The sequence below is a fragment of the Bos mutus genome, chromosome 15 (genome assembly GCF_027580195.1).
Source record: "Bos mutus isolate GX-2022 chromosome 15, NWIPB_WYAK_1.1, whole genome shotgun sequence".
In the NCBI taxonomy this organism is placed as follows: domain Eukaryota; kingdom Metazoa; phylum Chordata; class Mammalia; order Artiodactyla; family Bovidae; genus Bos; species Bos mutus.
This window is the reverse complement of record NC_091631.1, coordinates 41,140,664-41,165,081: the sequence shown is the minus strand read 5'-3', so window position 1 is coordinate 41,165,081 and position 24,418 is coordinate 41,140,664. Positions and strand designations below refer to the sequence as shown.

The window sequence follows — 24,418 nt, the reverse complement described above, 5'->3', positions numbered from 1 at the left end:
AGGAAGAAAGACACAAGAGTTTTAACTTTTTGAGTAAAAAAAAAATGTGAAAGAGAAGTTATGGCACCTCATTTTAATGCAGAGCAGAATACGAGTGACCAAGTTTTGTTTTGTTTTTTTCAACATGGCAAAAAAAAAAAAAATTTCTACTGAAACTTCCCTGGAAATCCAGTGGTTAACACTCCACACTTCCAAGGCAGGGGCACAGGTTTAATATCTAGTTGGGGAACTAAGATACCACATGCCACATGGCACAGACAAAACAAAATTCTACCAACGCTTGATGTGGGAGACTTAGGAGTGATCATGGAGCATGTTAGTCCATGTTAAACAAAGTACTGAAAACCTTTTTTCCTTCAAGCAGGCGAGGAGTACATTAAGACCCAACGAGTTGATAAAAATATCTATCCTAAAGGTGAACGACTAAAGATAGGTCGTTAAGGTGATAGGGCAGTCACATTTATGTGTTGCACGTCTTGCAGATGTGAGGAAGTTGCACTTGACAGCTTGTGTTCCTAGTAAACGCTTCAGTTCAGTTCAGTTCAGTCGCTCCGTCGTGTCCGACTCTTTGCGACCCCATGAATCGCAGCACGCCAGGCCTCCCTGTCCATCACCAACTCCCGGAGTTCACTCAGACTCACGTCCATCGAGTCAGTGATGCCATCCAGCCACCTCATCCTCTGTCATCCCCTTCTCCTCCTGTCCCCAATCCCTCCCAGCATCAGAGTCTTTTCCAATGAGTCAACTCTTCGCATGAGGTGGCCAAAGTAAACACTTAGACCTTCACAAATTAGGGACAGAAGTCACAGTGGACATGGAGCGGAAAGAGAGGGAGGTGGAGGAAAACTTCCATTTCTTCATCTCTTAAAGGAACAAGAGTAAAACCAGACAGTCACTGATGAGTTTGCCACTAGGTGAGTTTGTGCCACCAGATTGGAATGTATACTTTACTACCTTTCCGGATGGCTCCGTGTCAAGGATGCTTCTGATAATGAAGATACATGTCAAGGAAGATCACTTCCTTGACAGAATCCTTATCCTAGGAGGATATTTGGTAATGATCTTTTGGAAATGATAGTTTGCACTGTATTTATTACTCTCCCACCACCCACCCTGTGCATCCAAATGTATCAATATGAACAGTGTTTCTTTTGATTGACATAACTAGTCTTGAAAATCTGTAATTCAACTTGCTCCTGACTTGGATTCTTCTCTGTTCAAGCTGCCCTAGAGATGACCAGGAGTCCCTTGTGGCCTAAGGTCTAAGGTCACTGACTGGCCCAGTTTAGGATGATATTATACTGTATTGTCAATGTCAACTGCATTGGGAAAAGCTAATAAATCCTGGCCTTCCATGTGTCTGGTACCACCCTTAGGAAGGCCAAATCAGTCCTTTGATCCATAAACTGTTATGATTTGTGCAACGTATTTTTCTGAAACCAACAAACTGCAACTGATTGAACTGGGGATGAACACAGGGGTCAAAGGCAACCATACATGCACTGGACATGAAGGATGCTGGCTGCTTCTGAGCTGCTCCCCTGCTAATTCTGCCAAGTAGTTCAATATGCATATTCAATGTGCATATAAAATAATGCAAACTGGCCTCTTTGAATTGTCTTTCGAAAAAAAAACAGTCAGACAAATTAAGAGATGATGGGTCACTTTCACAGGTCTCGGTACAGAGCAATGGACAATTGCTCGGAGCATTTTTCTGCTCCTCTCTGGAGCCTGTGGCATAATCCCATGGTGACCCAGCAGGGCTGTGGCCGATACGATGACCTGACTTGCCACGCTATTCCCCCACACCCCTGCATTTTTGTGATAAACTGAAGGTCGGCTACGCCTGAGGAGTACTACATAGAAACCTGCAGTTAGCAACGTTTCCATTTGGATCCCGTAGGGTTCTTTTGGTTGTTGTCAGGGCTCATCAGCATAAACATGAAGTTGTTTTGATTTGCTACTGTCTCTCCTCTATCAGAAAACTGTTATTAGGAAAATTGCATTAATTAGCAACAGCTGAAGGGAGGACCAGCTATTTTGGAGCTGCAGCTGCAAGTCTTTTTGCAATCCGACTATTGCCTAAATTTTAACAATTAACAGAATAAATAGTCTCTGAATGTATTTAATCATGTTAATTTTGTTTTCCTCTATTTGTATTACTGTTTAGGCCTCTTATTTAATGTACATTAAAAATTCTAATACCATTAGCATGCTTTAAAGCATAACCTCAGCTATCCTAATCTTGTATGATTTACTAGAAGTGATATGTTGTTTAGCTTAATGCTAATTTTTAACTTTATGAGGAACAATTGAGAATTAATTAAATCTTACCCCAAAAGTTGGCCTGTTGAATAAGATATTTGCTTGAACTGAAAGTCTTGTTTCATAGCCATTTGAGGTAAGAGAATAGGATGGATAGATGGAAGGACAGATTGATGGATGATGGAAGGAGAGAAGGAAGACTAAATGGATAGAATAGAGTGAGAGAGACAGGATAACAGACACACCCATACATAAAAAACTGGGTTTAAACCTTCTAAACGCTAATCCCACTTATTCATTTATTTTCATTATAATCAGCATGATAAAGACACAGTATAACAGAAAGACCTTTATAGTCAAGCAGGTCAGGTTATTTTCTGGATCTATCTCTTTACTGTGGCCTAGGTGAATTACAGCCCTGAGATCCCGTTTTCTGCCCTACAAATTAGGGTTAATATCTACCCTTGTGAGAATTAATGAGTTCAGCCAGTATGGAAAGTTTCTGGCATGAAATAAAAGCTTGAAAAATATGGTCTTCCTTTCTTCTACTTTAAACCTTATGTTGCTATTTAACTTCTCATGTACTTGTTCCTTTTCTACCCAACTAGAGAGTTAATGAAATCCTTATTAAATAGAGACCTTTTTTTGCTCATCCCTGAAACTACCCACAGGGCACTGCATAGTGACTAGGGCCCGCTGGATGTTGGTACCTATTCTCCAATGTTAGCGCACAGCCTAGATTTTTATCAGCTTGTATAACAATGACTAACATCTACTGAGTGCTGACTGTGTGCCAGGTACTCCACAGTAGCATTTTATAGACTTCAAGTGTTCTCAGTCCTGGTTACTCTTTAAAGTCATTTGGGGGAGCTTTTAAAAAGTGTTGACACCCTGATTCCATCCTAGTCCAAGGAGATCAGATTTCGAGGAGAGGGAGGATGCAGAACACAGGTGATTTTGCAAAGCTGCTCGGATGACGACTCCATTTTGCAGCCAGGGTTGAGAATCACTGATACATTATCTGGTTTAATTCTCCCACCTATGAGGTAGGTACTATTATTATCTCCTTTGCAGTAAAAAGCCAAGGTAGAGAGGGACCAAGTACTTGCACATGTTTATACAACTCTTAAGCAGTGGAGTCAGGATTGGAAACCCAGTGAGGTTGACTCCACAACCCATAGCTCTCTCCCAACTCCTGTTTACAAGGAAATCTCAAGCCAAAACTATGGGGCAAAGATAGAATACATAAGCGTCCTAAGTGTTATACGGTGATTCTGATCATCAGAATGGGTTAAAAATGGGTGTAAACACAGAAAATCTTTTCTATTTCAAAAGTGGAGAACAGGTTCCTATCTTGACTTTTACACTCAGAGTCTCTGTGACCCATTTCAAATCACATTACCTCTGTGAGCCTTAACCTTCCACCGTGAAAAGGATGTTACCTTTCCAAGAGTACTGAGAAGGTGCTCTGATGATCTTCCCAACCCAGGGATCGAACCTGGGTCTTCTGCATTGTAGGCAAATGCTTTACCATCTGAGCCACCCTAAACTATTTTAAAATTGAAAAGAGATACTTCCCACCCCCTAGCTCCTTACCCTCATTTTATAGGAAAGACACCAGGTTCAGATTGGGTAGAGCCAAGACTCCAACCTTGACCTGTCTGACCCCAGAGCCCCTCTGCAACAGGCAAACTGCCTAATATAATGTAATCAGTTGAGAACCAGCTTGAAAAATGTTATTAGCAACAAAATCTGTGGGGATTGTGGAGGTGTGTGAAAGTTAGGCCTTTCCATAAAGAGCTAGTTTTGAGATGGCCATGGTAGCGGCTACTGGGGGGTGAGTTCTTATCCCCTCCCACACTAACCCCCTCACCTCACCAGCCTCAACCAGTAACCCTTGGCTGTGTTCCGGGGCTCAAGTGAACATAGAAAGGCAGCGTGTTCCAAAGACAGCCTGGCATTGAAGGGTTTCAGGTAAAATCCTCCAGCCAGTCCCTCAGCGTTTGTCTCTCTTCTTCCCTCCCCGATACCTGGCACAAGCCCAGCACATAGTAGGTGCTCATGAAATGTTTGTCCATTGAATGATTGATCCCTGGGCAGGGGGGCAGTAGTGGGAGGTGGAGGGCAATGAAAGATACTCTGACCCTCCTTCCCTCTGAGGCCAAGTGCCACCTACAGCATCACATACAAACGGGCCTTTTATACCTTGGTCTCACTCAGTCATGGTTTCCATCCTAAACCACTCATCTTGACTCATCTTTGTCTTGTTTCCTCCCTTGTGACTGCCTTTTCCAGTGGGGACCTTTGGGCCTGATCCTCAGCAGCCCCCCTCCTTTTTTTTTTATTTGACCCCTCCTGCCCTCCTCTACTATGAGCTGCTCTGGCTCTGCTGCCATGCAGGGTACAACCATCAGCTGGTCCAGCCCAGGGTCCAGGTTTACCTGGCCCCATGGTAGGTTTCACAAGGCTGCTGACCATACAGGCGTGGGAAGGCAGCGAGTAGGGTGAGAGGGGAGCGGACCTGAGTGGGTAAGATGCATCCACAGACCAGAGTTCATAAGCCTCTCCCCTGTTCACCCTCCCCAGTTAGAAAACTAATAAGGCTCACAAGCCCCGTTTATAAAAGACAGTCCTCACAAGAATTCAGCCTCAGTAAAGAGCTACTCACACACTGTGGCAGAGACTTAAATGTAAGGCCAGAAACTATAAAGCTCTTATAGAAAACACAGGCCGTATACTCTTTGATATAAATCACAGCAAGATTCTTTCTGACTCACCACCTAGATTAACGGAAATAAAAACAAAAATAAACAAATGGGACCTAGCTTGTGCACAGCAAAGGAAATTATAAACAAGATGAAAAGACAACCCTAGGAATAGGAGAAAATAATTGCAAATGAAGCAACTGACAAAGGGTTAATCTCCAAAATATATAAACAGTTCATACAGCTCAATATCAGAAAAAAAACCACCCGATCAAAAAATGGGCAGAAGACTGAAACATACATTTCTCCAAAGAAGACCTATAAATGACAATAAACACATGAAAAGATGCTCAACATCACTTGTTATTAGAGAAATGCAAATCAAAACTACTAAGAGATATTACCTCATGCTAGTCAGAATGGTCATCATCAAAAAATCTACAAATAATAAATGCTGGAGAGAACGTGGAGATAAGGAAACCCTCCTGCACTGTTGGTGGGAATGTATTAATAAACTGATATAGCCATATATATATCAATAACCTCAGATATGCAGATGACACCACCCTTATGGCAGAAAGTGAAGAGGAACTCAAAAGCCTCTTGATGAAAGTGAAAGAGGAGAGTGAAAAAGTGGGCTTAAAGCTCAACATTCAGAAAACGAAGATCATGGCATCTGGTCCCATCACTTCATGGGAAATAGATGGGGAAAGTGTGGAAACAGTGTCAGACTTTATTTTTCTGGGCTCCAAAATCACTGCAGATGGTGACTGCAGCCATGAAAATAAAAGATGCTTACTCCTTGGAAGGAAAGTTATGACCAACCTAGAAAGCATATTGAAAAGCAGAGACATTACTTTGCCAACAAAGGTCCGTCTAGTCAAGGCTATGGTTTTTCCAGTGGTCATGTATGGATGTGAGAGTTGGACTGTGAAGAAAGCTGAGTGCCGAAGAATTGATGCTTTTGAATTGTGGTATTGGAGAAGACTCTTGAGAGTCCCTTGGACTGCAAGGAGATCCAACCAGTCCATTCTAAAGGAGATCGGCCCTGGGTGGTCTTTGGAAGGAATGATGCTAAAGCTGAAACTCTAGTACTTTGGCCACTTCATGCGAAGAGTTGACTCATTGGAAAAGACTTTGATGCTGGGAGGGATTGGGGGCAGGAGGAGAAGGGGACGACAGAGGATGAGATGGCTGGATGGCATCACTGACTCGATGGATGTGAGTCTGAGTGAACTCTGGGAATTGGTGATGGACAGGGAGGCCTGGCGTGCTGCAATTCATGGGGTTGCAGAGAGTCAGACACGACTGAGCGACTGAACTGAATATATGTATATATTATATATATATATATATGCATATATATAATCTATGTACATATATATGTATATTATATATACTGTATATACATTATATATATTGCATATATATAACATATATTATAATATATAATATATGTTATATATTATATTATATATATTATACATATATATAATTATGTATAATATATATCTCAGGGGGATATGCCAAGCAGTAGGATTGCTGGGTCACATGATAGATTTTCCCCAGATTTCTTTTTCTAAGGAGTCTCCATACTGTTTTCCAGTTTATTAATACATTATATATATTGCATATAATTATTAATATATAATTATAATATGTTATATATTATATATATGCAATATATATAATGTATTAATAAACTGAAAACAGTATGGAGATTCCTTAGAAAAAGAAATCTGGGGAAAATATCTATCATGTGACCCAGCAATCCTACTGCTTGGCATATACCCTGAGAAAACCACAATCGTAAAAGACACACGTACCCCAGTGTTCACTGCAGTAATATTTGCAATAGCCAGGACATGGAAGCAACTTGATGCCCATAAATAAAGAAGTTTGGTACATTTATACAATGGACTATTACTCAGCCATAAAATGAACAAATTTGAGTCAGTTGTAGTGAGGTGGATAAACCTAGAGCCTCTGAGACAGAGTGAAGTAAGTCAGAAAGAGAAAACAAGCATCGGGTATTAAGACATATAGAGAGAATCTAGGAAAATGGTACTGATGAACCTGGTAGAGAGTGGACTGTAGACACAGCAGGGGAGGGGAGGGTGGGATGAACTGAGAAAGTAGCACTGACATAATACACTATCATATGTAAAACATAGTGGGAAGTTGCTAAATAACCCAGGGATCTCAGCCTGGCACTCTGATGACCTAGACGAGTTGGGGAGAGGTGGGAGATGTAGGAGGGAAGGGATATATATATATATATATATATATATTTTATATATAATTATGACTGATTTGTGTTGTTCTACAGCAGAAACCAACACAAAATTCTAAGCAGCTTTCCACCAATTAAAACATAATAAAAATTTTTAAAAAGGAAAATAAAAGCTTGGGCTGCAGAGTTAGACTGGGATTCAAATGCCAGTGTCACTACTTATGATGTTGGGCAAGTTGAGCCTTAGCTTCCTCGCCATAAAATGGGAGAGTGGTATTTTCTTTGTATACAGAGTTTCTGGCATACATTTCGGCTATTATTATTACTGTCATTAAAAAAATTAGAGCAACACTCAGCTGAATGCTCAAAGGAGGGATGTTTTGGGAAAAAGAAAGGAAGGAAGGAGAGAAAGAAAGAAAGACAAGCAGGATAAAGAAAAGAAGAAAAGCAAAGAAAAACAATCACATTTCTTGAGTGCCAGCCACCTCTGACCCAGGCACACTTCTTCCTACTCCGCCATCAGGACCACATTCAGGTTCTCAAACGCCCCTTGCTTTACCTGGCCTCAGGACACTCCCACACAAGTTTCCTCTGCTCTGGTTTTCTGTCAGCTCACAAGTTGATCTCTTTGGACCTTCTGCACCACCTCAGACTAGGCTGGGTTCTCTCCCTTTCAGCCCTGTGCTCTTCCCATGCGTGCTGCCCAGTGATGGGTCCATCCATTCCCCGTGACCCCTGCCACCACAAGCAAAGCTGTGCTCTGCATCCTTGGCGCCTGGCATGGTTCCTCCGAGGAATCTGCGCCGCTACTGTGAAGAAGTCAAGGAATAAAAGGATACCCCAGCCTCTCAGACCTAACAAGTCCTGGCCAGTCTTCTTGATTGAGCCCAATCAATGTCTTCTCTAATGGCAGAAAGCAAAAAAGAACTAAAGAGTCTCTTGATAAAAAGTGAAAGAGGACAGTGAAAAAATCTGGCTTAAAACTCAACATTCAAAAAACTAAGATCATGACATCCAGTGACAGAGGATGAGATGGTTGGATGGCGTCATCGACTCTGTGGACATAAGTTTGAGCGAACTCTGGGAGACAGTGAAGGAACAGGGAAGCCTGGCGTGCTGCAGCCCATGAGGTCACAAAGAGTTGGACACAATTGAGCGACTGAACAACAACATCTTCTCATCCTCACCTTAGTCCAACCTTCTGGGAGGAAGAAACCAGGAAGAAAATGGAAAAAGAAGAAAGAAGAGAAGGAAAGGTACAAAGGCAGTTCTCTTTCCTTTAGCTCCTCCTGCCTTTGAGCCGAGTCTGTTTAATTTGAAACTATTTCAACCTTAAAAAAAAAATTCCAAAACAGTACAAAGAACTTTTTTCCTCTGAAGCATTTGAAAGTAAGTGGTTGACATGATATCCAATCACCTTGAGTACTTTCATGTTTTCCCTGCAAACAAAGATATTCTCTTATGTAACCACAATGTAACAGTAAGACTCAGGAAGTTAACATTAATACACCTAATCCTCAAACCCTATTCAAGTTTTGACAATTGTTCTTCTATGCCCAGAAGGTCTTATGCAGAATCACAGCACTGCCTTTGGATTATATTTACTATGCCTTCTTCAATCTGGAGCAGTTCCTCAGGGTTTCCTTGACTTCTTTGACTTTGAAAGTTCTGAAGATTACATTTCGGTAAAGGTTGTGCACCTGGAGCAGGAATATCACAGAAATGACGCTGTGTTCTTCTCACTGCATCCTGTCGGGGGCACGAAATTTAAATTCAGATTTGTCCCATTACAGGTGTCTGCTGAACTCCTCCATTCTAACACTCCTGGCTTTCTCTTTGTAAGTTAATATTTTGAGGGCAGGTATTTTGAGATTATATAAACATCCTGTTCTTTATCAGACTTTCCGATTATGCATTCATTTATTTAGCTAGCATAGGTCTGTATGTATCTCGCTTGCCCTCTAATTTCTCATTTTATTTAATGGGTTGTAAGCTGTTACTACCACAACTCTACGGGAACTAGGCTACTGTATATTTGTGCTTGGTCTTCCTCTTGTCTCAGTGTTATATTTTCATTTTTATTTTCCCAGACTTGATTTTTTAAAACTTTAACATGACTATTTTGTTTTATGTTTTTCTTAACGCTGCTTCTTAGTCTTTATGGAAATTGGCAAGAAGCAAAGGGAAACGAGATTCAGTGAGACTGAAACTTAACAGTTTTTAAGCTCAAAAAACCATTTATAATTTTTGTCCTAAATGCCAGAAACTGGAATTCACTTCTAGGCGTGAACCACTTCTTTTGTCTTAGAGACATTTTTGTGATAATCTTCATTGTATTACAAATGTAAAGCAATAATAATGACAATGATAGTAATATAGCCTTGTACAGAGTTGCTTCTGGGCCAGACACTGTTCTAAACACTTCATATATATTAAGTTATCTAACCCTAAAGCAATCCTATAAGGCAGATACTATTATTATCCCCGCTGGACAGGAGAGGCATCTGAAGTATGCAGAGTTTAACGACTTGCCTGATGTCATTTCTAAGAGGTGGAGTCAGGACTCAGTTTCAGACTGTCTGACCTGAAACCATCTTCGTAACTACAATGTCAAATGAACTAAACCAGAGGGAAATTGGGTCTGGATTTGGGTCAAGTGGGACTCATACGGGGCACTCTCTTGAGGGGGAACTAAATTGGCTCTTGATGTTGGGAAGAGAGCCTGATGCCCACCAAGTGTTAGAGCAGTGAAACCCCAAGGATGATCTTGGGCTTCTGGGCCCTGAGAACAGCTAAATCTATAAGCCAGTGACATAGGGCCTCTGTGTTACGATTCTCGTCTCTGACTCCCCAGGCTTTTAACAACATCTTACTACCACTGTTGCTTAGCCTTAGCTGGGATGTGAGGTATTGAGGGATGGGCTCCATGAGTGGAGGAAAGGCAGGGAAGCAGTGGCTGGAGGAGTCTAGACTCAGGTAACCAAGTGGCAAGCAACAGGTCAGAGCTTTTGATACCATAATAATCGTCCTAAAGAAAGTGAAAGTCGCTTAGTTGTGCCTGACTCTTTGCAACCCCGTGAACTATGCAGTCCATGGAATTCTCCAGGCCAGAATATTGGCGTGGGTAGCCTTCCCTTCTCCAGGGGATCTTCCCAACCCAGGAATCGAGCCCAGGTCTCCCTCATTGCAGGTGGATTCTTTACCAGCTGAGCCACAAGGGAAGCTCAAGAATACTAGAGTGAGTAGCCTATCTCTTCTCCAGTGGATCTCCCTGACCTAGGAATCAAAAGGAGGTCTCCTGCATTGCAGGTGGATTCTCTACCAACTGAGCTATTAGGGGAGCCCAATAATTGTTCTAGTTCAGTTCAGTTGCTCAGTCATGTTTGACTCTTTGCAACCCCATGAATTGCAGCATGCCAGGCCTCCCTGTCCATCACCAACTCTCGGAGTTCACTCAAACTCACATCCATTGAGTCAGTGATGCCATCCAGCCATCTCATTCTCTGTCATCCCCTTCTCCTCCTGCCCCCAATTCCTCCCAGCATCAGAGTCTTTTCCAATGAGTCAACTCTTTACATGAGGTGGCCAAAGTACTGGAGTTTCAGCTTTAGCATCATTCCTTCCAAAGAACACCCAGGACTGATCTCCTTTAGAATGGACTGGTTGGATTTCCTGATTCCCTCAAATTCTTGGGTGGTCAACCTGGCAGAAACTTAATCTTTCTATGTGTGTGCGTGTGTGTTAGTCACTGAGTCGTGTCTGACTCTTTGTGACCCCATGGACCCACAAGGCTCCTCTGCCCATGGGATTCTCCAGGGAAGAATATGGGAGTGAGTTGCCATTCCCTTCTCCAGCGGATCTTCCTGACCAGAGATTGAACCTGGGTCTCCTGCATTGCAGGCAGATTCTTTACCATCTGAGCCGCCAGGGATTTGTTCCTGATTAATCATCTGCAAACAATATTTTCCATTTAAAGAAATGGGGGTCACCCTTTGAGGAGTCAGACTTGGCCCTCAGGGAGCACATCTCTGGTTCTGTTGAGAGCATCCTGTTATTTCGAGCAGTACTGGGTTAGGCTGTGGATCATTCTCTATCCAACCATGACTTAAGAGCTGGGATCCAGGATACCTGCCAACTTTATTGTTGGGGTGGGCTCCTCTTGTATAGCACACATCACAACTGTTGACTGAGGAAGCAGGCAAGGTGAGCCTTTCTTCTCCCCATACGGAGAAATGCAGTGAGTGTGTGATTGCATCTGAGTCCCAGCAACAGAGGCCTTGTCGGTTAGGGACTGGGGGCCTGTGACTAGATACATGATAGATGATACAGAGTAGGACCCAAACTCAAAAAAAGTGAGGGTAGAGGAATCAGATCCAGGAAGTGGGTTTGCATAGTGACACAGCTGATGTGAAGGAAGATTCTTCCCAGCGATGTGGACTGGAACAGTGGGGCCTTTTCAAGGACGTTCTGACTCATCCAATTTCTACATGGAGCCACAGATGTATTTAATTTTATACACTGAGACCGATCTGCACACTGTGAGGACGCACGAATCCAGCTGCCTGAGCCCCATAAGCATGGTAGAGATGGGAGAGTGAGTGGGAGACCCTGGCTGTCATTCCAGGGGCTCCGCTCTTGCCAGCTTCCTGGTTCCACGGCCACAAGACAGGCCTCAGCCTCGCACCTTTCATCTGGGGTTACAGCCCAGTGATGGATCACCACCACTCCTCGATTTTCTCTTGCACTCTGGAAGGCTTTTCTGGGTAGCTGGGACTGTTGTTCAGAGTCTAGGTGTGATTCCCGCAAGACAGCCTCTGACTTTAGGAAAGAAAAAAAAAAAAAAAGGACTCTGGACCACATAAGATGACAGTTAACCAGTCCTGCACCCCAAACTGCAATTAGAGCAATTCTGATGTCATCAGTAATCATATCGATTTATGTTTTGAAAAGAAACCAAATGATGAATAAAATGATTTTTTCTGTTTCTGCTTTCCCTTCTCTTTCTCCTCAAAAATTGGCAATAACACTAAAGTCAAATTAAACATCTGTTTGAAAAATAAGCCCAAGTGCTGATGACAGCTGCCCTGGACTACAATGCACCACAGCTGTCAAACCCTAAATTAACAATGATTTTCATTTACGAACAGCACAGAACTAAGATATTATAGAGCTTTTTCTCCTCTATTTTCCTGGCTTCCAGGGGCTGTTAAATGCAAAATGTTACGGAGATACCCAAAGAAAAATGTAGCTGAAATCAACCTACAATAATTAATCATGGAAGGAGAGGGGGTGTTCTTCTTGTTGTTTAGTTGCTAAGTCATGTCTGACTCTTCTGCAGACTCTTCTGCCTCCCCACAGACTGTAGCCCACCAGGCTTCTCTGTTCATGGGGTTTCCTAGGCAAGAATATTGGAGTGGGTTGCCATATCCTCTCCAGGGGATCATCTTGACCCAGTGATTGAATCCACGTCTCCTGCCTTGCAAGCAAATTCTTTACCACTGAGCCACCAGGAAAGCCCTTCTTTCTTCTTACTTAATCTCATTTCTTCATTGGCTTTAGTTTGGGTGTTCTTTGTAGCAATCAGGCTTGCAGGAAGGCAAATAGTTCAAGGAGAATTCTTTGATTAGTGGTTGCAAATGAATGGTGATGATCTATGAAGAAATGTCATCTTCTACAGCACAGAGGACCCTCTGCCCGTTTTTCTAGAGCTGTTTGTGTCTTCAGTGGACTTCAGCCCACGCTTCTTCCAGATGACTAGGTATATGACTTTGTTACCCTGTGGTTACATGCTGGGTCTAAAAGATCTATCTAATCAAGCCATTTTGGTGACAGGATAAAATATGCCAACCTGTTTTACACTTACTTCATGAGATCTACCAAGACGGCAGAGTAGAAAGAGCCTGAGCTCACCTTCTAGCATGGGCACACCAAAATCACAACTATTTTCAGAACAACTATCAGTGAAAAAGACCAGAACATACCAGAAAAGAACTTCTACAGTTAAAGACATGAAGAAGGAGCCACAAGCAGATGGGTAGGAGGGGCAAACTCATGACAAAGCCCCGTACCCCCAGATAGGCAGATAATTATACTGGAGAACATTGACAATGCAGAGGTTCTCCCACCATTTCCACCTCCACTGTCTCGTGAGAGTTCTGAGCCCTGCAACACGCTCCCCACCCCAGGGTCCCTGCATTGAGAAGACGAGCCCCCAGAGCATTTGGCCCTGAAAGACAGTGGGGCTTGATTTCAGGAGCCCCAGGGACTGGGTGAAACAGAGACTCCAGTCCTTAAGTGTGCACACAAGATCCTATGAGCTCCAGGTCCCAGGGCAAAAGCAACTAATTTGATAGGAGCCTGGGTCAGACCTACCTGCTGGTTTTGGAGCGTCTCCTAGAAGGGGTGGAGGGACTGTGGCTCACCTTAGGGACAGAGACACTGGCAGCAGCCATTCTTGGGAGCTACTTCTATCATGTGGATGTGGGTGCTGGTTGGGGTGCTGGGTGATGCTGCTGCTGCTGCTAAGTTGCTTCAGTTGTGTCCGACTCTGTGCGACCCCAGAGATGGCAGCCCAACAGGCTCCCCCGTCCCAGGGATTCTCCAGGAAAGAACACTGGAGTGGGTTGCCATTTCCTTCTCCAATGCATGAAAGTGAAAAGTGAAAGTGAAGTCGCTCAGTACTGTCCGACTCTTAGTGACCCCAGGGACTGCAGCCTACCAAGCTCCTCCATCCATGGGATTTTCCAGGCAAGAGTACTGAAGTGGGGTGCCATTGCCTTCTCCGGGTTGATGCTGGTGGTGCCTTTTTGAAATCTACCTCCAGTTCATTAGCCCAATAGCCTACAGGTGCTGAGATGCCTCAAGCCAAGCAATTAACTGGGGGAAAGGAGAGACACAGCCCCACCCATCAGCAGACAGGCTGCCTAAAGATCTCCTGAGCACACAGCTGTCTCTGAACACAGCACAGCCCTACAGAAGGCCCAGGACCTAGCTCCAGCCACCAGAGGAACCAGTCCTGGAATCCTCTGGTCCCTGGCCCTGCCCTCAGGAAGCTTGCATTAGCCTCTAGACTAGCCTCATCCACCAAGTGGCAGACACCAGAAAACCACAGTCCTGCAGTGGAGTCTGTGGACCCAGCCTATAGCAGGCTATGCCCTGGGAGGTCTGGGCTCCTGTCCTGCCCACCAGCAGGCCAATACACTTACTTTATGACCCCAAGAGACAAAGTAGGTTTGAAACCATCTCTTTGTCCTCTTCTACCCTTGTCCCAGAGTCATCACTGTCCTTCCCAGGTATGGGGTGAGGCTCAGGAGTGGAGCAACACATCTCTTGTATATTCCCTGGTTAAAAAAATATATATGTGGATTGAAAGGTTAATGTAGGTCTTATAACATCTGGTGATTTTTCACTGTTGCATAAATGTTTCCATCTTTATTTTGTGACCATTTCATGCCAAACATGTTCACAGGGACAAACAAATTGTGGCATATACATGTAATGGAATGTTATACAGATATATAAAGGAATGAAGTACCAACACATGTTATAATATACATGAGCCTCAAAAACATTATGTAAATGAAAAAAATCAGAGGCAAAAGATCACGTACTGCATGATTCCATTTATATGAGTGGAATTTACTGAGATAGGCAAATCCATAGAGACAGCATACAGATTGGTGGTTGCCAGGGGCTGAGGAGAGGAGAATGAAGTTCACTGCTTACGGGTAAAGGGTTTTACTGTGGAGAACCAGAAACATTTTGGAGCTAGATAGAGGTGGTGGTTGTACAACACTGTGCATGTACCACATGCTGCCAAATTGATGACTTCAAAATGGTTAATTTTGCGACATGAATTTAATTCCAACTTTTTAAATGTCCCCAAGGTCTAAACGTCATGTTTTGATCTCACTGTGATCAGGATCCAAAGTACCTTGGCGAGCCCTGCTCCATCAGTGAGAGAGGAGTGGGACTGGCCTTGCTGCCTGGGCTCTGGGCCCTGGTCCACGTGTACTTGTGCATCCCCCCCACTCCCCGCCCCGAGTCGCGGTCACACCACCACCCCCTGCAGTGTGGGTTTCTGTGTTCCATCTGAGCCTCAGTTTGCTGCTGTGCCTAGAGCGGCTCTTCAGCATATACTTCCTGTTTAATTCTTCCCATTTCCTCCCTGGGAGCTGGATCCTACACGTGGGACTCCAGCTGCTGAATGAAATTCTGCCACCACTGGACTGTTCCCCTGCAACCACGCCACCACCAGCCTCCCAGCAAGCCCTGGCATCTGGATTCCACCTGTTGGGTGGTAGTCTTGGAGTATCTAGGTTTTCCTGAACCAAGCACATACTGCCTTTTAACCACAGCTTTGGTCTCTAACTGTTCTCCCAAGAACCAACACTTCCACGGGTCTGGGGTTTCCCACCCCCTTTTCTGTTGATTCTTTGCTTCCACCCCTAGTTAGCATTGCTGAGGTCCTTCCTAGTCAGCCTCAAGGGAGAGTCACTCTATTTTATGACAAAAGAGCCCATAGTTCTTCTCAATACCTAATGCCAAAAAAAACTGTAGAGTAAGCTGCACTTCAGCCACATCAGGTCCTTCTAACCCTGCCAGCTGCCTGTAAATCATACAGAGAGTCATCACATGTGGGTTTTGTGATATTTCCTTCCAAGATAAAAAGAGTTGGTGAAGCTGAAGTTACATGAAGTTACAAAGTATTATGAGCTCTGGCTATTTCCTCCTAATACTCATCCTCCCTTCCCACTAACAAGATTCTGTCTTGCCAGGTCCCTGGGTTTGTTTTCCATTTTCTAAATGACATTTAGTTTCTTCACTTTGGAAACAGTATCCACACACCACCCCTCAACTGGACAGGCAGTCCTCTGCCCCTGGTTTACAGGAGGGACTCTGCCCCTTCAGGCTTCACAGGCCAACTGAGGCAGAAGGCAGGGGTGTGGGGGTCAATGTAGCTTGGTGGTGATTAGTTAACAATAAGGACTTTGGAGTTGATGGAAGTGGGTTAAAAACCCAGTCCCATCACTTAACTGCTTTATTATCCTGAATACAAACTCTCTAAACCTTCGTTTTCTCATCAAGAAAATGGGAATAGTATTATGAAGACCCCACGGGCTTTTATGAAGATTAAGTAAGATAAGGCATGCAATGCACCTAGCATAGTTCTTGGCATAAATATAAGCTACTTACACTATTATTCACACTAAGTGATGCATTGAGCATTGCTATACACCTCTTCACATCCTCTCATCCCAACTCTGACTCCATCCTCTGTTGCAGTGAGCAGCTCTGTCCATGTCAGTGGATGGTACACACCTTGTCCGTGTAGCGTACCTCTTGCTTCCTGTCCCAGAGCTTCTCTGATGCTGCAGTGCATGTTCAGAATCTGATGAATATTCACATAAGTGCAGCCCAGAATTGCAGGGCATTAATGCTTGTGGGGCTACCCTTGATGAGTGGAGAATAATGACTTTCGCCTTCATTCCAGGGCACACAGTTCTGAGATACATGTCATAAGGCTTTTCAAAAAGTCCTAGAGGATCAAGTATCATCTAGGACAGGTTAACAACATTTGATCAAATAAACCCACAACCCTCTGCCCCTCCTCCTCCCCAGAATCACTTCCCTAATAAACTGCCTAAACACAAGACTTTGTCCCAGCTGGGCTTTTAGGAGAGCCCAGGCCAGGAATTGCTTGCATTCCTAGCACTGGGGATACATTAGAGCAGGGGTCAGTACACTGTTTACTAAAAGGCTCCATTTAAAAATTATTTTAGCCTTTGTAGGCTATTTGGTCTCTATTGCAACTTCTTGATACAGCTGCTGTAGGATGAAAGCGGCCCTAAACAATACATAAATGAATGAACCTGGTTGTGCTCCAATAAGACTTCCTTTATAAAAACAGGCAGTGGGCCAGATACGGCCCACAGACTGTGGTCTGCCAACTCCTGTATTAGGACCACGAAGATGAGTACAATTGACCCCCTCCTCTGTGAAGCTCACAGCCTTGGGTGAGAGGAGGAACACCTAGAAATGGACTGCAAAGGTGTGTGGAAACGTCACTAGGCACCTTGGACACCATGCTAAGGAATTTTGGCTTTATACTTTGGTGATGGGAACACTGATGGTGGTCTCAGATATTATAGTATCTGCATCTGGGAACGGGTTATTTCACTGGCAAGCAATGAAGTGCTTGTTTTTAACATTTCTGTGAAACCTTGTCCTGCCAGAGGGCTGCCTTCTCTGCTCCTCCAGCACCCTAAGTGATACTTCCATGAGCAAACTTCCCATCAGACAGCTAAGTTCCCTTATCTCATACCTTTGAGGCCAGACACGTCTCAGAATTCAAAATATTTTTGGATTTCAGAAAGATAATATTTTTCATATATTTTGTAACATCCTCATTAGGGTCTGGGGCAGCAGCAAATACATTAATACTCACACTGAAAAGCTATAAGTAACTTGAATTCAGCTCAAGGCAGGCTTGGGCCCTAAAAGAGTTAGGAAAACATCTTCCTATTTTAGAACTTTTTGGATTTCAGAAACGCAGATGAAGGACTATGGACTTGATATGTGTTTCACCCCTGACTGTGACACCCTCAGAGATAGCCTCTGTGTCCTCATTGACTGCATGCAGGAGGTGCTCAATAAATGTTAGAGAGTGAGCAGACAAGAATGGCAGAACAGTGTTCATGGAGGGATTCAGGGGAAGAAGAGGCTGGTCAGTGACTCTGGTAAGGGACAGAGGGAGACTTTAGTGCTCTGATCAGGATTCTAGACTTGATCTAGAAGGTGATGGAGGGCCCCCTTCAAGTTTGATGTGTAAGTGGTGTTGCTCAGCTGTGTATGAGGACAGCAATTCTTATGCCAGTGTGAGGAAGATCACAGGGAGGAGCTAGGGGAACAGTACAAGGTTCCTGCAACAGTGAGACAAGAAGTGTCCGTGAATAAGGCAGCAAATGTAAAGCTAGTGAAGGAAAGAAGAGACAGACCTCGCAGATGATGATGATGTTGGAGAGGTAGCTGCAGTTGAACTTGGCCTATCTGAGATGGTAGAGTGCAGTACTCAGATAGCAGATGCTTCTGTTTAAATTCCAGCTCTGTCACTTACCCTGTGACCTTGAGCAAGTTACTTAACCTCTCGGTACCTTGGAGTCCTCCTCAGTATCCTGTTCATGGGGTTGCTCTGAGGATTAAATAAGTATTTGTAATGTACCCAAAGCAGGGCTTGGTGCTGGGCTGTTATTACTGCCTACCACCAATCATTGTTTTATGAAGTTGAACTCCCCAAATGGTTTACCAAGTGACTGTCTCCTTCAGAGTAAGGCAACCCACATCTCAGACCCTCCAAGGAGGTGACAAGTGAGTGTCATAAATCTAGTAATAAAGCTATGGAAAGAGAGGATCACTTCAAGGGACAAACTTTTATCAGACTTAAGGGCATAGGACTTCCCTCTGATGGGGTCTGTAAACATCTATTCACAGAGGCTTTTTCTTTCAGTCAGTCACTACTTTGCTATAACAGTTTGCAGTACTGTAGCATGCCAGGGAAACTAAGTGCCGGGTCATTCATTTGCAGGGAGAAAGCTAGTAAGAATGCCTGGAAAACCTGTAATTTAGAAATGTTCAAATCTTTGCATCCAAATAAAAAAGAAACGGTGTCAGGTTTGTGCCAAAAGGAAAGTCATAATTGCTCAGTGCTTCCCTTCCCAGCCCTCCTGGGCAACAGAACATAATCAGCTAAGTGGGCTTCAGAACTGTCATCTACAGAAACTGAGCAGACTGTGCCACTTATACTACTGAGCCACCTTCTCCCAGGAATATTACCCAAACAGAGTAAGGCAAAAGCCCATTTTTCCAAGTGAGGGCTCTGCAACAAAGTTAGCATCTCCTCTTTCATATTTCCTGAATTCTGCTGCCAGATTGAAGCATCCTTACTAACTTTTTTAGTGAACTTTCCTCCCAGCATGTCAGTCCAGAGTTTAATACTCACTAATGGCTCCCTTACTCCTTTTGAATCAAGATCAACCTCTTTATCTTGATACCAAGAACTTCTATGATTTAGCAGTGGATCTTGGCCCACAAAGACCTTCTAATTTCACCAAGTCTGTCTGTTTACTGTCACCCAGAACTACCATATTTACTCTCCGCTCCAACTTCTCAGAGCAGTTTTCCCCCTGTTCACCCCCTTCACTTGGAATGACCTCTTCCCTTCTGTCCATTTACCCAAACCCTACTACTTTCTTCAACATATCAACTAACCTTTCTAAGGACTTCTGGTGCTCCCATTATTACATTCTTCATGCATCTACTTTCTGACTAACCAAGTTTAATTTGTCCCCAGTTCATGTCTGTTTTAGATTCATTAACTTTTGCATACACATTTTTATTTATACCACAACTAGATTTCAGCATAGTGTCTTGGAAGTCAGGAGCCTTGTTTATACTCTGAGACTTTCTCAGTGCTGGTCAACTCGGGGTACCTAGTATATGTACAGTGGATACTGATTGGGTGACTGGTTTTCCCAACACCACCTTCCACATGAAAAAGAAGGAAACTTTCTCAGCTAGACAACTTGAGTGTTTCTCAACTTGAGTCAAGGCATCAGTTTGAATCCTGTACTTCCCATTATACTAAAAAGAAACTATAATAGTATTCCCCTTAAAATCAGGAATAAGCATGAATGCCACCATTTAATATTGTACTAGAGGTGACAGATAATCAACTAAAACATGAAAAAGGAACAAAGGTATATTTATGACTTCCCAAAAGAATGAAAAAAGAAGCCATTAGAACTATCAAGAGAGTTCAGCACTGCCTAAACTCAGACTCAAGGTACAGGAATCAATAGCTTTCCTAAACATAAGCAATCAATGATTAGAAAGTTTAATAGGAAAATAGAGCCCATTCGCAAGAGCAATAAAACTATAAAATATCTATGCCTGGGGGGAGGAAGCCTCATAAGAATGTGCAATCTAAATGAAGAAAAATTACATTAGTTTCCTGAAGGACATAAAAGACCTGAATAGGAGATATTCCATATTTCTAATGGGGAAAACATCGTAAGGATGCTATATATGGGAACATGTTGTAGGGTTTGCAATACCATTCAAAATCCCAATATAAGTTTCTATTAAACACAATAAACTCATTTTACAATTTGTCTGGAATTATGAATCTGCTTGAATAGCCATGAACATTTTGAACCAGAAGATTAATGAGCAATGACTTGCTATCAAAACATCAAATAAAACTGTGCTATGAAATGGTATGGGTTTTGTGCAGGAATAGATAAAAAGATCAACAGAACAGAACGGATCTGTATAAAAATTTCATATTTGATAAAGTAGCACTTCAAACAATTGAGGAAAGGACAAGCTATTTGACAAACGAATGTGCAACAATGACCAAGCCATTTTGAGAGAAATAAGTAGACTTTGATTTCTCATCTGTGCTGGCCAGCTCTGGTCTGCCCTTCCAGCCACCTTCTGCATCCTTCCACACCCTGATCTTTGCTGGAGAGGAGAATCTGCGTGGACTCTAGCAATGGGCTCTGTTGTCCTCATAGTTGAAGCCAAGGGCAAAAGGGAAAACTGATAGGGAATCAAGGTTGGGGTCCCTGTGGGGTCACCTCAGGCTAGTAGCTTCCCTTATTCAAAGGTTTTAGCTCCTGGGAGGTGGTGGTCTTTTCTGTTTATTCTGTGTCCTCCCCTTATCCCTTTAGGCCTGGGCGCTAAAGGCTCTTCCCACTTCTCTTTCGGCCACACCATTGGCTTCCCAGGTGGCTCAGATGGTGAAGAATCTGCCTGCAACAGGAGACCCGGGTTTGATCCCTGGGTCAGGAGATCCCCTGGAGAAGGTAATGGCAACCCACTCCAGTATTCTTGCCTGGAGAATTCCAAGAGGAACTTGGCAGGCTACAGTCCATGCGATCAGAAAGATTTGGACATGACTGAGCAACTAACACTTTCATCATAAATGGACCCCTGATTCAACTGACCTTTTGGCACTTCTGCTGAGTGTGCCTTTTATCTTCTGTTGAGGCCTACTGATACCATATTATTCACAAAAGTAAATTCCAAGAAGATTAAAGACCTAAATTTATTTTTAAACCTATAAAAATATTAATAATATGGGGATATATTTATAACCTTGGCTGTGTAGGAAGATTATTTTTAGACAGTATACAAATTAAAATTAATAAGTGAAGAAATAGATATATTTGATTAAAATCAAAATTTCAAATTTCTGGATGATGAAAGCAAAGTTAATTATGATGATGAAAGCAAAGAAAGGTAGAAATATCTGAAATTTATAACAAATTGTTATTATCTGTACCCGTATAAGGATCAATTTTAAGCATAAATGTATAAAATTATTTATTTATAGACATATATATAACATTTATATATTTTATATAAAATATGTAATATAAAATATATTTTATACATAATATACAAATATATTTTATATATAAATATACAGAAATATATGTGCTGTGTGCTTAGTTGCTCAGTCATGTCCGACTCTTTGCAAATCCATGTACTGCAGCCTGCCAGGCTCCTCTGTCCTTGGGGATTCTCCAGGCAAGAATATTGGAGTCAGTTGGCATGCCCTCTTCCAAGGGATCTTCCCAACTCAGGCATAAAACCCAGGTCTCTCGCATTGCAGGTGAATCTTTACCGACTGAGCCACCAGATATATATATAAACATCAATTTTAAAAAGAAACTATCAGAAAAGTGGACAAGGATGCGAATGGCCATTTGCAGAAAAGAGAAATGGAATAAATATTTGAAAAGATTCTAATATTACTAGTAATTGGGAAAATAAAAATTACCAGAAAATGTTACTTTTAACTATCAGATTGGCAGAACTTTAAAGAATGATAAACATCAAGCGTTGTTAAGCAAGTAAGGAAACAAATTCTCTTGTTCACATCAGGGAGAGTGTTTAAGTTGGCAAGCTTTTTAGAAGAAAATCTGGCAGCGTCTATTAAAATTATAAATGTGTATCCCTTATGATCCTACTTCTTGGCAGCTACCATGGACAAAAACTTGCATATTTGCTCAAGCAGGCATATATAAGGACGTTTATTATAGCATTATTTGTAATTGTAAAAGACTGGAAACAATCTAAATGTCCATCAACTATGGAATAATTAAAACATTTTCACAGTAGATTATATGCAACAGTTTAAAAAGAGAGATAAACCCATATGTTCTGACCTGGAAATATCTCTAATACATTTTATTTAGTTAAAATCAAGTTCAGGACATCATGCAGACCATGATACCATTTATATAAAGGGTACTTATATGTTTATTTATATATTAATACATATAAATGCACACATTAAAGTCTAACAAATACACACCAAATTGATATCTATTGCTACTTTTGGGTAGAAGACTGTGGGATTTATTGGGAGAAATGTCAGGGATTTTTCACTTTTTCTGTATTCTCTATTTTTCTGTATTTCACTATTTTCTATACCGTGTGACATTTTTCAATGTGAATATATTTACATCTCACCTATAAAATCATTATTTCTTTAGTGAGTGGCTGTAGGTTATATTTAATTCCTTCATAAAAAGATGAAAGGAAGAACATGGGGCTTTAGCATTAAATGGACATGCACCTTCAAGAAACTGCCTAATTCACTGGGACTTGTGACCTCCTGCATGAAAAGGGGAAGCCTATTGTGAACATTAAGTTAGACAAAAACTGCTAGATGTGTAGCTGAGTTCAGAGTAGACAGAAAGTGTTGGTTGCCCCTTTCTCTCTCCTCCATTGGCCTCTGAGAACCTTGAGGGCCAAGATCTTAATCTCAGCTGCCTGTGTAATATTGACACCTGTGCAAACAGAAGTTCAGTTACATTTACTGAAAGAGCAAGTGACTGAACAAGCCACATTTGTTCAATGTTAATTTACAGACATATGTTCACATATGTTCATTTTTAATGTAAACAAGGAGATGCCTTTCTGGCTTCCAATAGGAAGATCAAACACTTTTGGCTTGTGAGAACAGTAAATCAAAGAAAACCAGACATCTATGCCAAAGGGATAGAGTTTTAGAGAAAGTGAAAGTGAAAGTCGCTCAGTCATGTCCGACTCTTTGCAATTCCATGGACTATACAGTCCATGCATGGAATTCGCCAGCCCATAATCCCGGAGTGGGTAGCCTTTCCCTTCTCTAGAGGATCTTCCCAACCCAGGGATCGAACTCAGGTCTCCCACATTGCAGGCAGATTCTTAACCAGCTGAGCCACCAGGGAAGCCCAAGAATACTGGAGTGGGTAGCCTATTCCTTTTCCAGTGGATCTTCCCGACCCAGAAATAGGACCTGGGTCTCCCGCATTGCAGGCAGATTCTTTACCAGCAAAGCTACCAGGGAAGCCTTTTGAGCAAGAAGATTCATCAGGTAGATCTAATGTTGGAGAGCCCCAGGCTCTGTGGAGTCATAGGGCTGCCATGGACAGGGGCATGGGTATGGAAAGCCAGGTTGAGAACCCGGTCTCCAGCCTAAGAGGCTGAATGAATACACTAATGGACAAAGGCCAGGCTGTATATAACAATGACAAAAAACTCTGACCCCCAGCCTCTGCAGCAAATGGTCTAGGAAGCCAAACCACAGCCTCTGCAGCCATTAGCCCAGCATGGTTAGGACTTGGTCAGTGATGCCAACTCTCGAATTCTTGCCCCCACTGCCTCCTCTATTTCCAGCTCAGGACCAGTCAGAGAAAGCCAAATATGTTCTCCAAACCAACCACGTCAGATGCTTCATTTCTAGTTAGCCCGCTCTCGACTTCCCCACACCAAATATCTCCAGTCAGAAACTACCTAAATCTTTTGTTTTGTTTTGTTTTTTTCACTATAAAGCTTTCCCACTCCTCACTTGTCTTTGAGTCTCTGCCAAATTCTAGTGATGGCAGCTGACTTCCCTTGCTATAGAGCAACCTCTGAATAAATAGTTTCTGTTCTCATTTCAGTGGTCTTCATTTATTTCTACAAGGCCTTCTCCCACATTGCAGCTAGATACTAGATACATGTTATATATGGAGTTTATAGTTATATATAAATTCTACTGCTAAATTTAAAAAATCACTAACGTAGATTAATGCCAAAAGTCAAATTTCTCAAGGAATGTGAGAAAAGATGCTCAGCTTGCATTAAACTAAAGAAAACAATGATATCCATACAGATGGTA

At 42.5% G+C, this 24,418-nt stretch overlaps 1 protein-coding gene across 1 annotated transcript in view; it reads right to left on the bottom strand.

The window, feature by feature from the left end:
- The window catches only part of SPON1 (spondin 1), a 314,673-nt gene that overhangs the window by 196,467 nt on the left and 93,788 nt on the right, over positions 1-24,418 (bottom strand). The gene's annotated exons all lie outside the window — the stretch shown is intronic.